This window comes from Chlamydotis macqueenii, chromosome 3, assembly GCF_036417535.1.
Source record: "Chlamydotis macqueenii isolate bChlMac1 chromosome 3, bChlMac1.mat, whole genome shotgun sequence".
Taxonomy (NCBI): domain Eukaryota; kingdom Metazoa; phylum Chordata; class Aves; order Otidiformes; family Otididae; genus Chlamydotis; species Chlamydotis macqueenii.
In genome coordinates this window covers 115,431,144-115,443,566 of record NC_141558.1, presented here as the reverse complement: position 1 = coordinate 115,443,566, position 12,423 = coordinate 115,431,144, and positions in this window count along the sequence as shown.

The window sequence follows — 12,423 nt, the reverse complement described above, 5'->3', positions numbered from 1 at the left end:
CGGGGCTCCTCCTGGCAAAAGTAAGCGGGGCTCCTCCGGCGAGCGGCAAAGGCACGCGGGGCTCCTCCACGCAAAAGTAACCGAAGCTCCTCCGGCGAGCGGCAAAGGCGTGCGGGGCTCCTCCACGCAAAAGTGACCGGGTCTCCTCCAGCGAGCGGCAAAGGCACGCGGGGCTCCTCCGGGCTAAAGTAACCGGGGCTCCTCCGGGCAAAAGTAACCGGGGCTCCTCCGGCGAGCGGCAAAGGCACGCGGGGCTCCTACGGGCAAAAGTAACCGGGGCTCCTCCGGCGGGCGGCAAAGGCACGCGGGGCTCCTCCGGGCTAAAGTAACCGCGGCTCCTCCGGGCAAAAGTAACCGGGGGTCCTTCGGCGAGCGGCAAAGGCACGCGGGGCTCCTCCGGCGAGCGGCAAAGGCACGCGGGGCTCCTCCGGGCAAAAGTAACCGGGGCTCCTCCGGCAAGCGGCAAAGGCACGCGGGGCTCCTCCGGGCTAAAGTAACCGGGGCTCCTCCGGCGAGCGGCAAAGGCACGCGGGGCTCCTCCGGGCAAAAGTAACTGGGGCTCCTCCGGGCAAAAGGAACCAGGGCTCCTCCGGCGAGCGGTAAAGGCACGCGGGGCTCCTCCGGGCAAAAGTAACCGGGGCTCCTGCGGCGAGCGGCAAAGGCACGCGGGGCTCCTCCGGCAAGCAGCATAGGCAGGCGGGGCTCCTCCGGCAAGTGGCAAAGGCACACGGGGCTCCTCCGGGCTAAAGTAACCGGGGCTCCTCCGGGCAAAAGTAACCGGGGGTCCTGCAGCGAGCGGCAAAGGCACGCGGGACTCCTCTGGGCAAAAGTAACCGGGGCTCCTCCGGCAAGCGGCAAAGGCACGCGGGGCTCCTCCGGGCAAAAGTTACCGGGGCTCCTCCGGCGAGCGGCAAAAGCACGCGGGGCTCCTCCGGGCTAAAGTACCCGGGGCTCCTCCGGCGAACGGCAAAGGCACGCGGGGCTCCTCCGGGCAAAAGTAACCGGGGCTCCTCCGGCGAGGGGCAAAGGCACACGGGGCTCCTCCGGGCAAAAGTAAGCGGGGCTCCTCCGCGCAAAAGTAAGCGGGGCTCCTCCGGCGAGCGGCAAAGGCACGCGGGGCTCCTCCGGGCAAAAGTAACCGGGGCTCGTCCAGCGAGGGGCAAAGGCACGCGGGGCTCCTCCGGGCAAAAGTAACCGGAGCTCCTCCGGCGAGCGGCAAAGGCACACGGGGCTCCTCCGGGCAAAAGTAACCGGGGCTACACCGGGCAAAAGTAACCGCGGCTCCTCCGGGCAACAGTAACCGGGGCTCCTCCGGCAAGCGGCAAAGGCACGCGGGGCTCCTCCGGGCAAAAGTAACCGGGGCTGCTCCGGCGAGCGGCAAAGGCACGCGGGGCTCCTCCGGGCAAAAGTAACCGGGGCTCCTCCGGGCAAAAGTAACAGGGGCTCCTCCAGCAAGCGGCAAAGGCACGCGGGGCTCGTCCGGCGAGCGGCAAAGGCACGCGGGGCTCCTCCGGGCAAAAGTAACAGGGGCTCGTCCGGCGAGCGGCCAAGGCACGCGGGGCTCCTCCGGGCTAAAGTAACCGGCGCTCCTCCGGCGAGCGGCAAAGGCACGCGGGGCTCCTCCGGGCAAAAGTAACCGGGGCTCCTCCGGCAAGCGGCAAAGGCACGCGGGGCTCCTCCGGCGAGCGGCAAAGGCACGCGGGGCGCCTCCGGGCAAAAGTAACCGGGGCTCCTCCGGCGAGCGGCAAAGGCACGCGGGGCTCCTCCGGGCAAAAGTAACCGGGGCTCCTCCGGGCAAAAGTAACCGGGGCTCCTCCGGCGAGCGGCAAAGGCACGCGGGGCTCCTCCGGGCAAAAGTAACCGGGGCTCCTCCGGCGAGCGGCAAATGCACGCGGGACTCCTCCGGGCAAAAGTAACCGGGGCTCCTCCGGCGAGCGGCAAAGGCACGCGGGGCTCCTCCGGGCAAAAGTAACCGGGGCTCCTCCGGCGAGCGGCAAAGGCACGCGGGGCTCCTCCGGGCTAAAGTAACCGGGGCTCCTCCGGGCAAAAGTAACCGGGGCTCCTTCGGCGAGCGGCAAAGGCACGCGGGGCTCCTCCGGCGAGCGGCAAAGGCACGCGGGGCTCCTCCGGGCAAAAGTAACCGGGGCTCCTCCAGCGAGCGGCAAAGGCATGCGGGGCTCCTCCGGCGAGCGGCAAAGGCACGGGGGGCTCCTCCGCGCAAAAGTAACCGGGGCTCCTCCGGCGAGCGGCAAAGGCACGCGGGGCTCCTCCGGGCAAAAGTAACCGAGGCTCCTCCGGGCAAAAGTAAGCGGGGCTCCTCCGGCGAGCGGCAAAGGCATGCGGGGCTCCTACGGGCAAAAGTAACCGGGGCTCCTCCTGGCAAAAGTAAGCGGGGCTCCTCCAGCAAGCGGCAAAGGCACGCGGGGCTCCTCCGGGCAAAAGTAAGCGGGGCTCCTACGGGCAAAAGTAACCGGGGCTCCTCCGGCGAGCGGCAAAGGCACGCGGGGCTCCTCCAGGCAAAAGTAACCGGGGCTCGTCCAGCGAGCGGCAAAGGCACGCGGGGCTCCTCCGGCGAGCGGCAAAGGCACGCGGGGCTCCTCCGGGCAAAAGTAACCGGGGCTCCTCCAGCAAGCGGCAAAGGCACACGGGGCTCCTCCGGCGAGCGGCAAAGGCACGCGGGGCTCCTCCGGTCAAAAGTAACCGGGGCTCCTCCGGCGAGCGGCAAAGGCACGCGGGGCTCCTCCGGGCAAAAGTAACCGGGGCTCCTCCGGGCAAAAGTAACCGGGGCTCCTCCAGCAAGCGGCAAAGGCACGCGGGGCTCCTCCGGGCAAATGTAACCGAGGCTCCTCCGGCGAGCAGCAAAGGCACGCGGGGCTCCTCCGGGCAAAAGTAACCGGGGCTCCTCCGGGCAAAAGTAACCGGGGCTCCTCCGGCGAGCGGCAAAGGCACGCGGGGCTCCTCCAGGCAAAAGTAAGCGGGGCTCCTCCGGGCAAAAGTAAACGGGGGTCTTCCGGCAAGCGGCAAAGGCACACGGGGCTCCTCCGGGCAAAAGTAACCGGGGCTACACCGGGCAAAAGTAACCGCGGCTCCTCCGGCAAGCGGCAAAGGCACGCGGGGTTCCACCCGCGATCGGCAAAGGCACGCGGGGCTCCTCCGGCAAGTGGCAAAGGAACACGGGGCTCCTCCGGCAAGCAGCAAAGGCAGGCGGGGCTCCTCCGGCAAGCGGCAAAGGCAGGCGGGGTTCCTTCGGCGAGCGGCAAAGGCACGCGGGGTTCCTGCGGCGAGCGGAAAAGGCACGCGGGGCTCCTCTGGGCAAAAGTAACCGGGGCTCGTCCGGCGAACGGCAAAGGCACACGGGGCTCCTCTGGGCAAAAGTAACCGGGGCTCGTCCGGCGAGCGGCAAAGGCACGCGGGGCTCCTCCGGGCAAAAGTAAGCGGGGCTCATCCAGTGAGCGGCAAAGGCACGCGGGGCTCCTCCGGGCAAAAGTAACCGGTGCTCCTCCGGGCAAAAGTAACCGGGGCTCCTCCGGCGAGCGGCAAAGGCACGCGGGGCTCCTCCGGGCAAAATTAACCGGGGATCCTCCGGCGAGCGGCAAAGGGACGCGGGGCTGCTCCGGGCAAAAGTTACCGGGGATCCTCCGGCGAGCGGCAAAGGCACGCGGGGCTCCTCCAGGCAAAAGTAACCGGGGATCCTCCGGCGAGCGGCAAAGGCACGCGGGGCTCCTCCGGGCAAAAGTAACCGAGGCTCCTCCGGCGAGCGGAAAAGGCACGCGGGGCTCCTCCGGGCAAAAGTAAGCGGGGCTCCTCCGGCGAGCGGCAAAGGCACGCGGGGCTCCTCCGGGCAAAAGTAACCGGGGCTCGTCCAGCGAGCGGCAAAGGCACGCGGGGCTCCTCCGGCGAGCGGCAAAGGCACGCGGGGCTCCTCCGGGCAAAAGTAACCGGGGCTACACCGGGCAAAAGTAACCGCGGCTCCTCCGGGCAAAAGTAACCGGGGCTCCTCCGGCAAGCGGCAAAGGCACGCGGGGCTCCTCCGGCGAGCGGCAAAGGCACGCGGGGCTCCTCCGGCGAGCGGCAAAGGCACGCGGGGCTCCTCCGGGCAAAAGTAACCGGGGCTCCTCCGGCGAGCGGCAAAGGCACGCGGGGCTCCTCCGGGCAAAAGTAACCGGGGCTCCTCCGGGCAAAAGTAACCGGGGCTCCTCCGGCGAGCGGCAAAGGCACGCGGGGCTCCTCCGGGCAAAAGTAACCGGGGCTCCTCCGGCGAGCGGTAAAGGCACGCGGGGCTCCTCCGGGCTAAAGTAACCGGGGCTCCTCCGGCGAGCGGCAAAGGCACGCGGGGCTCCTCCGGGCAAAAGTAACCGGGGCTCCTTCGGCGAGCAGCAAAGGCACACGGGGCTCCTCCGGCGAGCGGCAAAGGCACGCGGGGCTCCTCCGGGCAAAAGTAACCGGGGCTCCTCCGGCGAGCGGCAAAGGCACGCGGGGCTCCTCCGGGCAAAAGTAACCGAGGCTCCTCCGGGCAAAAGTAAGCGGGGCTCCTCCGGCGAGCGGCAAAGGCATGCGGGGCTCCTACGGGCAAAAGTAACCGGGGCTCCTTCGGGCAAAAGTAACCGGGGCTCCTCCGGCGAGCGGCAAAGGCACGCGGGGCTCCTCCGGGCAAAAGTAACCGGGGCTCCTCCGCCGAGCGGTAAAGGCACGCGGGGCTCCTCCGGGCAGAAGTAACCGGGGCTCCTCCAGCGAGCGGCAAAGGCACGCGGGGCTCCTCCGGCAAGCGGCAAAGGAACACGGGGCTCCTCCGGCAAGCAGCAAAGGCAGGCCGGGCTCCTCCGGCAAGCGGCAAAGGCAGGCGGGGTTCCTTCGGCGAGCGGCAAAAGCACGCGGGGCTCCTCCGGGCAAAAGTAACCGAGGCTCCTCCGGCGAGCGGCAAAGGCACGCGGGGCTCCTCCGGGCTAAAGTAAGCGGGGCTCCTCCGGGCAAAAGCGGGGCTCCTCCGGCGAGCGGCAAAGGCACGCGGGCCTCCTCCGGGCAAAATTAACCGGGGCTCCTCCGGCGAGCGGCAAAGGCACGCGGGGCTCATCCGGGCAAAAGTTACCGGGGCTCCTCCGGCGAGCGGCAAAAGCACGCGGGGCTCCTCCGGGCAAAAGTAACCGGGGCTCGTCCGGCGAGCGGCAAGGGCACGCGGAGCTCCTCCGGGCAAAAGTAACCGGGGCTCCTCCAGCGAGCGGCAAAGGCACGCGGGGCTCCTCCGGGCAAAAGTAAGCGGGGCTCCTCCGGGCAAAAGTAAGCGGGGCTCCTCCGGCGAGCGGCAAAGGCACGCGGGGCTCCTCCGGGCAAAAGTAACCGGGGCTCCTCCGGCAAGCGGCAAAGGCACGCGGGGCTCCTCCGGCGAGCGGCAAAGGCACGCGGGGCTCCTCCGGGCAAAAGTAACCGAGGCTCCTCCGGACAAAAGTAAGCGGGGCTCCTCCGGCGAGCAGCAAAGGCACGCGGGACTCCTCCGGGCAAAAGTAACCGGGGCTCCTCCGGCGAGCGGTAAAGGCACGCGGGGCTCCTCCGGGCAAAAGTAACCGGGGCTCCTCCAGCGAGCGGCAAAGGCACGCGGGGCTCCTCCGGCAAGCGGCAAAGGAACACGGGGCTCCTCCGGCAAGCAGCAAAGGCAGGCCGGGCTCCTCCGGCAAGCGGCAAAGGCAGGCGGGGTTCCTTCGTCGAGCGGCAAAAGCACGCGGGGCTCCTCCGGCAAGCGGCAAAGGCACACAGGGCTCCTCCGGGCAAAAGTAACCGGGACTCGTCCGGCGAGCGGCAAAGGCACACGGGGCTCCTCCGGGCAAAAGTAACCGGGGCTCCTCCGGCGAGCGGCAAAGGCACGCGGGGCTCCTCCGGGCAAAAGTAAGCGGGGCTCCTCCGGGCAAAAGTAACCGGGGCTCCTCTGGCGAGCGGCAAAGGCAAGCGGGCCTCCTCCGGGCAAAATTAACCGGGGATCCTCCGGCTAGCGGCAAAGGCACGCGGGGCTCATCCGGGCAAAAGTTACTGGGGCTCCTCCGGCGAGCGGCAAAGGCACGCGGGCCTCCTCCGGGCAAAATTAACCGGGGCTCCTCTGGCGAGCGGCAAAGGCACGCGGGGCTCCTCCGGGCAAAAGTAAGCGGGGCTCCTCCGGCAAGCGGCAAAGGCACGCGGGGCTCCTCCGGCGAGCGGCAAAGGCACGCGGGGCTCCTCCACGCAAAAGTAACCGAGGCTCCTCCGGGCAAAAGTAACCGGGGCTCCTCCGGTGAGCGGCAAAGGCACGCGGGGCTCCTCCGGGCAAAAGTAACCGGGGCTCCTCGGGGCAAAAGTAACCGGGGCTCCTCCGGCGAGCTGCAAAGGCACGCGGGGCTCCTCCGGGCAAAAGTAACCGGGGCTCCTCCGGCGAGCGGCAAAGGCACGCGGGGCTCCTCCGGGCTAAAGTAACCGGGGCTCCTCCGGGCAAAAGTAACCGGGGCTCCTTCGGCGAGCGGCAAAGGCACGCGGGGCTCCTCCGGGCAAAAGTAACCGGGACTCATCCAGCGAGCGGCAAAGGCACGCGGGGCTCCTCCGCGCAAAAGTAAGCGGGGCTCCTCCGGCGAGCGGCAAAGGCACGCGGGGCTCCTCCGGTGAGCGGCAAAGGCACGCGGGGCTCCTCCGGGCAAAAGTAACCGGGGCTCGTCCGGCGAGCGGCAAAGGCACGCGGAGCTCCTCCGGGCAAAAGTAACCGGGGCTCCTCCGGCGAGCGGCAAAGGCACGCGGGGCTCCTCCGGGCAAAAGTAACCGGGGCTCGTCCAGCGAGCGGCAAAGGCACGCGGGGCTCCTCCGGTGAGCGGCAAAGGCACGCGGGGCTCCTCCGGGCAAAAGTAACCGGGGCTCCTCCGGCAAGCGGCAAAGGCACGCGGGGCTGCTCCGGCGAGCGGCAAAGGCACGCGGGGCTCCTCCACGCAAAAGTAACCGAGGCTCCTCCGGGCAAAAGTAAGCGGGGCTCCTCCGGCGAGCGGCAAAGGCACGCGGGGCTCCTCCGGGCTAAAGTAACCGGGGCTCCTCCGGGCAAAAGTAACCGGGGCTCCTCCGGGCAAAAGTAACCGGGGCTCCTTCGGCGAGCGGCAAAGGCACGCGGGGCTCCTCCGGGCAAAAGTAACCGGGACTCGTCCAGCGAGCGGCAAAGGCAAGTGGGGCTCCTCCGGCGAGCGGCAAAGGCACACGGGGCTCCTCCGGGCAAAAGTAACCGGGGCTACACCGGGCAAAAGTAACCGCGGCTCCTCCGTGCAAAAGTAACCGGGGCTCCTCCGGCAAGCGGCAAAGGCACGCGGGGCTCCTACGGCAAGCGGCAAAGGCACGCGGGGCTCCTCCGGGCAAAAGTAACCGGGGCTCCTCCGGCGAGCGGCAAAGGCACGCGGGGCTCCTCCGGGCTAAAGTAACCGGGGCTCCTCCGGGCAAAAGTAACCGGGGCTCCTCCAGCAAGCGGCAGAGGCACGCGGGGCTCCTCCGGCGAGCGGCAAAGGCACGCGGGGCTCCTCCGGGCAAAAGTAACAGGGGCTCGTCCGGCGAGCGGTAAAGGCACGCGGGCTCCTCCGGGCTAAAGTAACCGGGGCTCCTCCGGCGAGCGGCAAAGGCACGCGGGGCTCCTCCGGGCAAAAGTAAGCGGGGCTCCTCCGGCAAGCGGCAAAGGCACGCGGGGCTCCTCCGGCGAGCGGCAAAGGCACGCGGGGCTCCTCCGGGCAAAAGTAACCAGGGCTCCTCCGGCGAGCGGCAAAGGCACGCGGGGCTCCTCCGGGCAAAAGTAACCGGGGCTCCTCCGGGCAAAAGTAACCGGGGCTCCTCCGGCGAGCGGCAAAGGCACGCGGGGCTCCTCCGGGCAAAAGTAACCGGGGCTCCTCCGGCGAGCGGCAAAGGCACGCGGGGCTCCTCCGGGCAAAAGTAACCGGGGCTCCTCCGGCGAGCGGCAAAGGCACGCGGGGCTCCTCCGGGCTAAAGTAACCGGGGCTCCTCCGGGCAAAAGTAACCGGGGCTCCTTCTGCGAGCGGCAAAGGCAGGCGGGGCTCCTCCGGCGAGCGGCAAAGGCACGCGGGGCTCCTCCGGGCAAAAGTAACCGGGGCTCCTCCGGCGAGCGGCAAAGGCACGCGGGGCTCCTCCGGCGAGCGGCAAAGGCACGCGGGGCTCCTCCGTGCAAAAGTAACCGGGGCTCCTCCGGCGAGCGGTAAAGGCACGCGGGGCTCCTCCGGGCAAAAGTAACCGAGGCTCCTCCGGGCAAAAGTAAGCGGGGCTCCTCCGGCGAGCGGCAAAGGCATGCGGGGCTCCTACGGGCAAAAGTAACCGGGGCTCCTCCTGGCAAAAGTAAGCGGGGCTCCTCCGGCGAGCGGCAAAGGCACGCGGGGCTCCTCCGGGCAAAAGTAACCGGGGCTCCTCCGGGCAAAAGTAACCGGGGCTCCTCCGGCGAGCGGTAAAGGCACGCGGGGCTCCTCCGGGCAAAAGTAACCGGGGCTCCTCCAGCAAGCGGCAAAGGCACGCGGGGCTCCTCCGGCAAGCGGCAAAGGAACACGGGGCTCCTCCGGCAAGCAGCAAAGGCAGGCGGGGCTCCTCCGGAAAGCGGCAAAGGCAGGCGGGGTTCCTTCGGCGAGCGGCAAAGGCACGCGGGGCTCCTCCGGCAAGCGGCAAAGGCACACGGGGCTCCTCCGGGCAAAAGTAACCGGGGCTCGTCCGGCGAGCGGCAAAGGCACGCGGGGCTCCTCCGGGCAAAAGTAAGCGGGGCTCCTCCAGTGAGCAGCAAAGGCACGCGGGGCTCCTCCGGGCAAAAGTAACCGGGGCTCCTCCAGGCAAAAGTAACCGGGGCTCCTCCGGCGAGCGGCAAAGGCACGCGGGGCTCCTCCGGGCAAAATTAACCGGGGCTCCTCCGGCGAGCGGCAAAGGCACGCGGGGCTCATCCGGGCAAAAGTTACCGGGGCTCCTCCGGCGAGCGGCAAAAGCACGCGGGGCTCCTCCGGGCAAAAGTAACCGGGGCTCGTCCGGCGAGCGGCAAAGGCACGCGGAGCTCCTCCGGGCAAAAGTAACCGGGGCTCCTCCGGCGAGCGGCAAAGGCACGCGGGGCTCCTCCGGGCAAAAGTAAGCGGGGCTCCTCCGCGCAAAAGTAAGCGGGGCTCCTCCGGCGAGCGGCAAAGGCACGCGGGGCTCCTCCGGGCAAAAGTAACCAGGGCTCGTCCAGCGAGCGGCAAAGGCACGCGGGGCTTCTCCGGTGAGCGGCAAAGGCACGCGGGGCTCCTCCGGGCAAAAGTAACCGGGGCTCGTCCGGCGAGCGGCAAAGGCACGCGGAGCTCCTCCGGGCAAAAGTAACCGGGGCTCCTCCGGCGAGCGGCAAAGGCACGCGGGGCTCCTCCGGGCAAAAGTAACCGGGGCTCGTCCAGCGAGCGGCAAAGGCACGCGGGGCTCCTCCGGCGAGCGGCAAAGGCACGCGGGGCTCATCCGGGCAAAAGTTACCGGGGCTCCTCCGGCGAGCGGCAAAGGCACGCGGGGCTTCTCCACGCAAAAGTAACCGAGGCTCCTCCGGGCAAAAGTAACCGGGGCTCCTCCGGCGAGCGGCAAAGGCACGCGGGGCTCCTCTGGGCTAAAGTAACTGGGGCTCCTCCGGGCAAAAGTAACCGGGGCTCCTCCGGGCAAAAGTAACCGGGGCTCCTTCGGCGAGTGGCAAAGGCACGCGGGGCTCCTCCGGGCAAAAGTAACCGGGACTCGTCCAGCGAGCGGCAAAGGCACGTGGGGCTCCTCCGGCGAGCGGCAAAGGCACACGGGGCTCCTCCGGGCAATAGTAACCGGGGCTACATCGGGCAAAAGTAACCGCGGCTCCTCCGTGCAAAAGTAACCGGGGCTCCTCCGGCAAGCGGCAAAGGCACGCGGGGCTCCTACGGCAAGCGGCAAAGGCACGCGGGGCTCCTCCGGGCAAAAGTAACCGGGGCTCCTCCGGCGAGCGGCAAAGGCACGCGGGGCTCCTCCGGGCAAAAGTAACCGGGGCTCCTCCGGGCAAAAGTAACCGGGGCTCCTCCAGCAAGCGGCAGAGGCACGCGGGGCTCCTCCGGCGAGCGGCAAAGGCACGCGGGGCTCCTCCGGGCAAAAGTAACAGGGGCTCGTCCGGCGAGCGGTAAAGGCACGCGGGCTCCTCCGGGCTAAAGTAACCGGGGCTCCTCCGGCGAGCGGCAAAGGCACGCGGGGCTCCTCCGGGCAAAAGTAAGCGGGGCTCGTCCGGCAAGCGGCAAAGGCACGCGGGGCTCCTCCGGCGAGCGGCAAAGGCACGCGGGGCTCCTCCGGCGAGCGGCAAAGGCACGCGGGGCTCCTCCGGGCAAAAGTAACCAGGGCTCCTCCGGCGAGCGGCAAAGGCACGCGGGGCTCCTCCGGGCAAAAGTAACCGGGGCTCCTCCGGGCAAAAGTAACCGGGGCTCCTCCGGCGAGCGGCAAAGGCACGCGGGGCTCCTCCGGGCAAAAGTAACCGGGGCTCCTCCGGGCAAAAGTAACCGGGGCTCCTCCGGCGAGCGGCAAAGGCACGCGGGGCTCCTCCGGGCAAAAGTAACCGGGGCTCCTCCGGCGAGCGGCAAAGGCACGCGGGGCTTCTCCGGGCTAAAGTAACCGGGGCTCCTCCGGGCAAAAGTAACCGGGGCTCCTTCTGCGAGCGGCAAAGGCACGCGGGGCTCCTCCGGCGAGCGGCAAAGGCACGCGGGGCTCCTCCGGGCAAAAGTAACCGGGGCTCCTCCGGCGAGCGGCAAAGGCACGCGGGGCTCCTCCGGCGAGCGGCAAAGGCACGCGGGGCTCCTCCGGGCAAAAGTAACCGGGGCTCCTCCGGCGAGCGGTAAAGGCACGCGGGGCTCCTCCGGGCAAAAGTAACCGAGGCTCCTCCGGGCAAAAGTAAGCGGGGCTCCTCCGGCGAGCGGCAAAGGCATGCGGGGCTCCTACGGGCAAAAGTAACCGGGGCTCCTCCTGGCAAAAGTAAGCGGGGCTCCTCCGGCGAGCGGCAAAGGCACGCGGGGCTCCTCCGGGCAAAAGTAACCGGGGCTCCTCCGGGCAAAAGTAACCGGGGCTCCTCCGGCGAGCGGTAAAGGCACGCGGGGCTCCTCCGGGCAAAAGTAACCGGGGCTCCTCCAGCAAGCGGCAAAGGCACGCGGGGCTCCTCCGGCAAGCGGCAAAGGAACACGGGGCTCCTCCGGCAAGCGGCAAAGGAACACGGGGCTCCTCCGGCAAGCGGCAAAGGCAGGCGGGGCTCCTCCGGAAAGCGGCAAAGGCAGGCGGGGTTCCTTCGGCGAGCGGCAAAGGCACGCGGGGCTTCTCCGGTGAGCGGCAAAGGCACGCGGGGCTCCTCCGGGCAAAAGTAACCGGGGCTCGTCCGGCGAGCGGCAAAGGCACGCGGAGCTGCTCCGGGCAAAAGTAACCGGGGCTCCTCCGGCGAGCGGCAAAGGCACGCGGGGCTCCTCCGGGCAAAAGTAACCGGGGCTCCTCCGGGCAAAAGTAACCGGGGCTCCTCCGGCGAGCGGCAAAGGCACGCGGGGCTCCTCCGGGCAAAATTAACCGGGGATCATCCGGCGAGCGGCAAAGGCACGCGGGGCTCCTCCGGGCAAAAGTTACCAAGGCTCCTCCGGGCAAAATTAACCGGGGATCATCCGGCGAGCGGCAAAGGCACGCGGGGCTCCTCCACGCAAAAGTAACCGAGGCTCCTCCGGCGAGCGGCAAAGGCACGCGGGGCTCCTCCGGGCAAAAGTAACCGGGGCTCCTCCGGCGAGCGGCAAAGGCACGCGGGGCTCCTCCGGGCTAAAGTAACCGGGGCTCCTCCGGGCAAAAGTAACCGGGGGTCCTCCAGCGAGCGGCAAAGGCACGCGGGACTCCTCTGGGCAAAAGTAACCGGGGCTCCTCCGGCGAGCGGCAAAGGCACGCGGGGTTCCTCCGGGCAAAAGTAACCGGGGCTCCTCCGGGCAAAAGTAACGGGGCTCCTCCGGCGAGCGGCAAAGGCACGCGGGGCTCCTCCGGGCAAAAGTAAGCGGGGCTCCTCCGGCGAGCGGCAAAGGCACGCGGGGCTCCTCCGGGCAAAAGTAACCGGGGCTCCTCCGGGCAAAAGTAACCGGGGCTCCTCCAGCTAGCGGCAAAGGCACGCGGGGCTCCTCCGGGCAAAATTAACCGGGGCTCCTCCGGCGAGCGGCAAAGGCACGCGGGGCTCATCCGGGCAAAAGTTACCGGGGCTCCTCCGGCGAGCGGCAAAAGCACGCGGGGCTCCTCCGGGCAAAAGTAACCGGGGCTCGTCCGGCGAGCGGCAAAGGCACGCGGAGCTCCTCCGGGCAAAAGTAACCGGGGCTCCTCCGGCGAGCGGCAAAGGCACGCGGGGCTCCTCCGGGCAAAAGTAAGCGGGGCTCCTCCGCGCAAAAGTAAGCGGGGCTCCTCCGGCGAGCGGCAAAGGCACGCGGG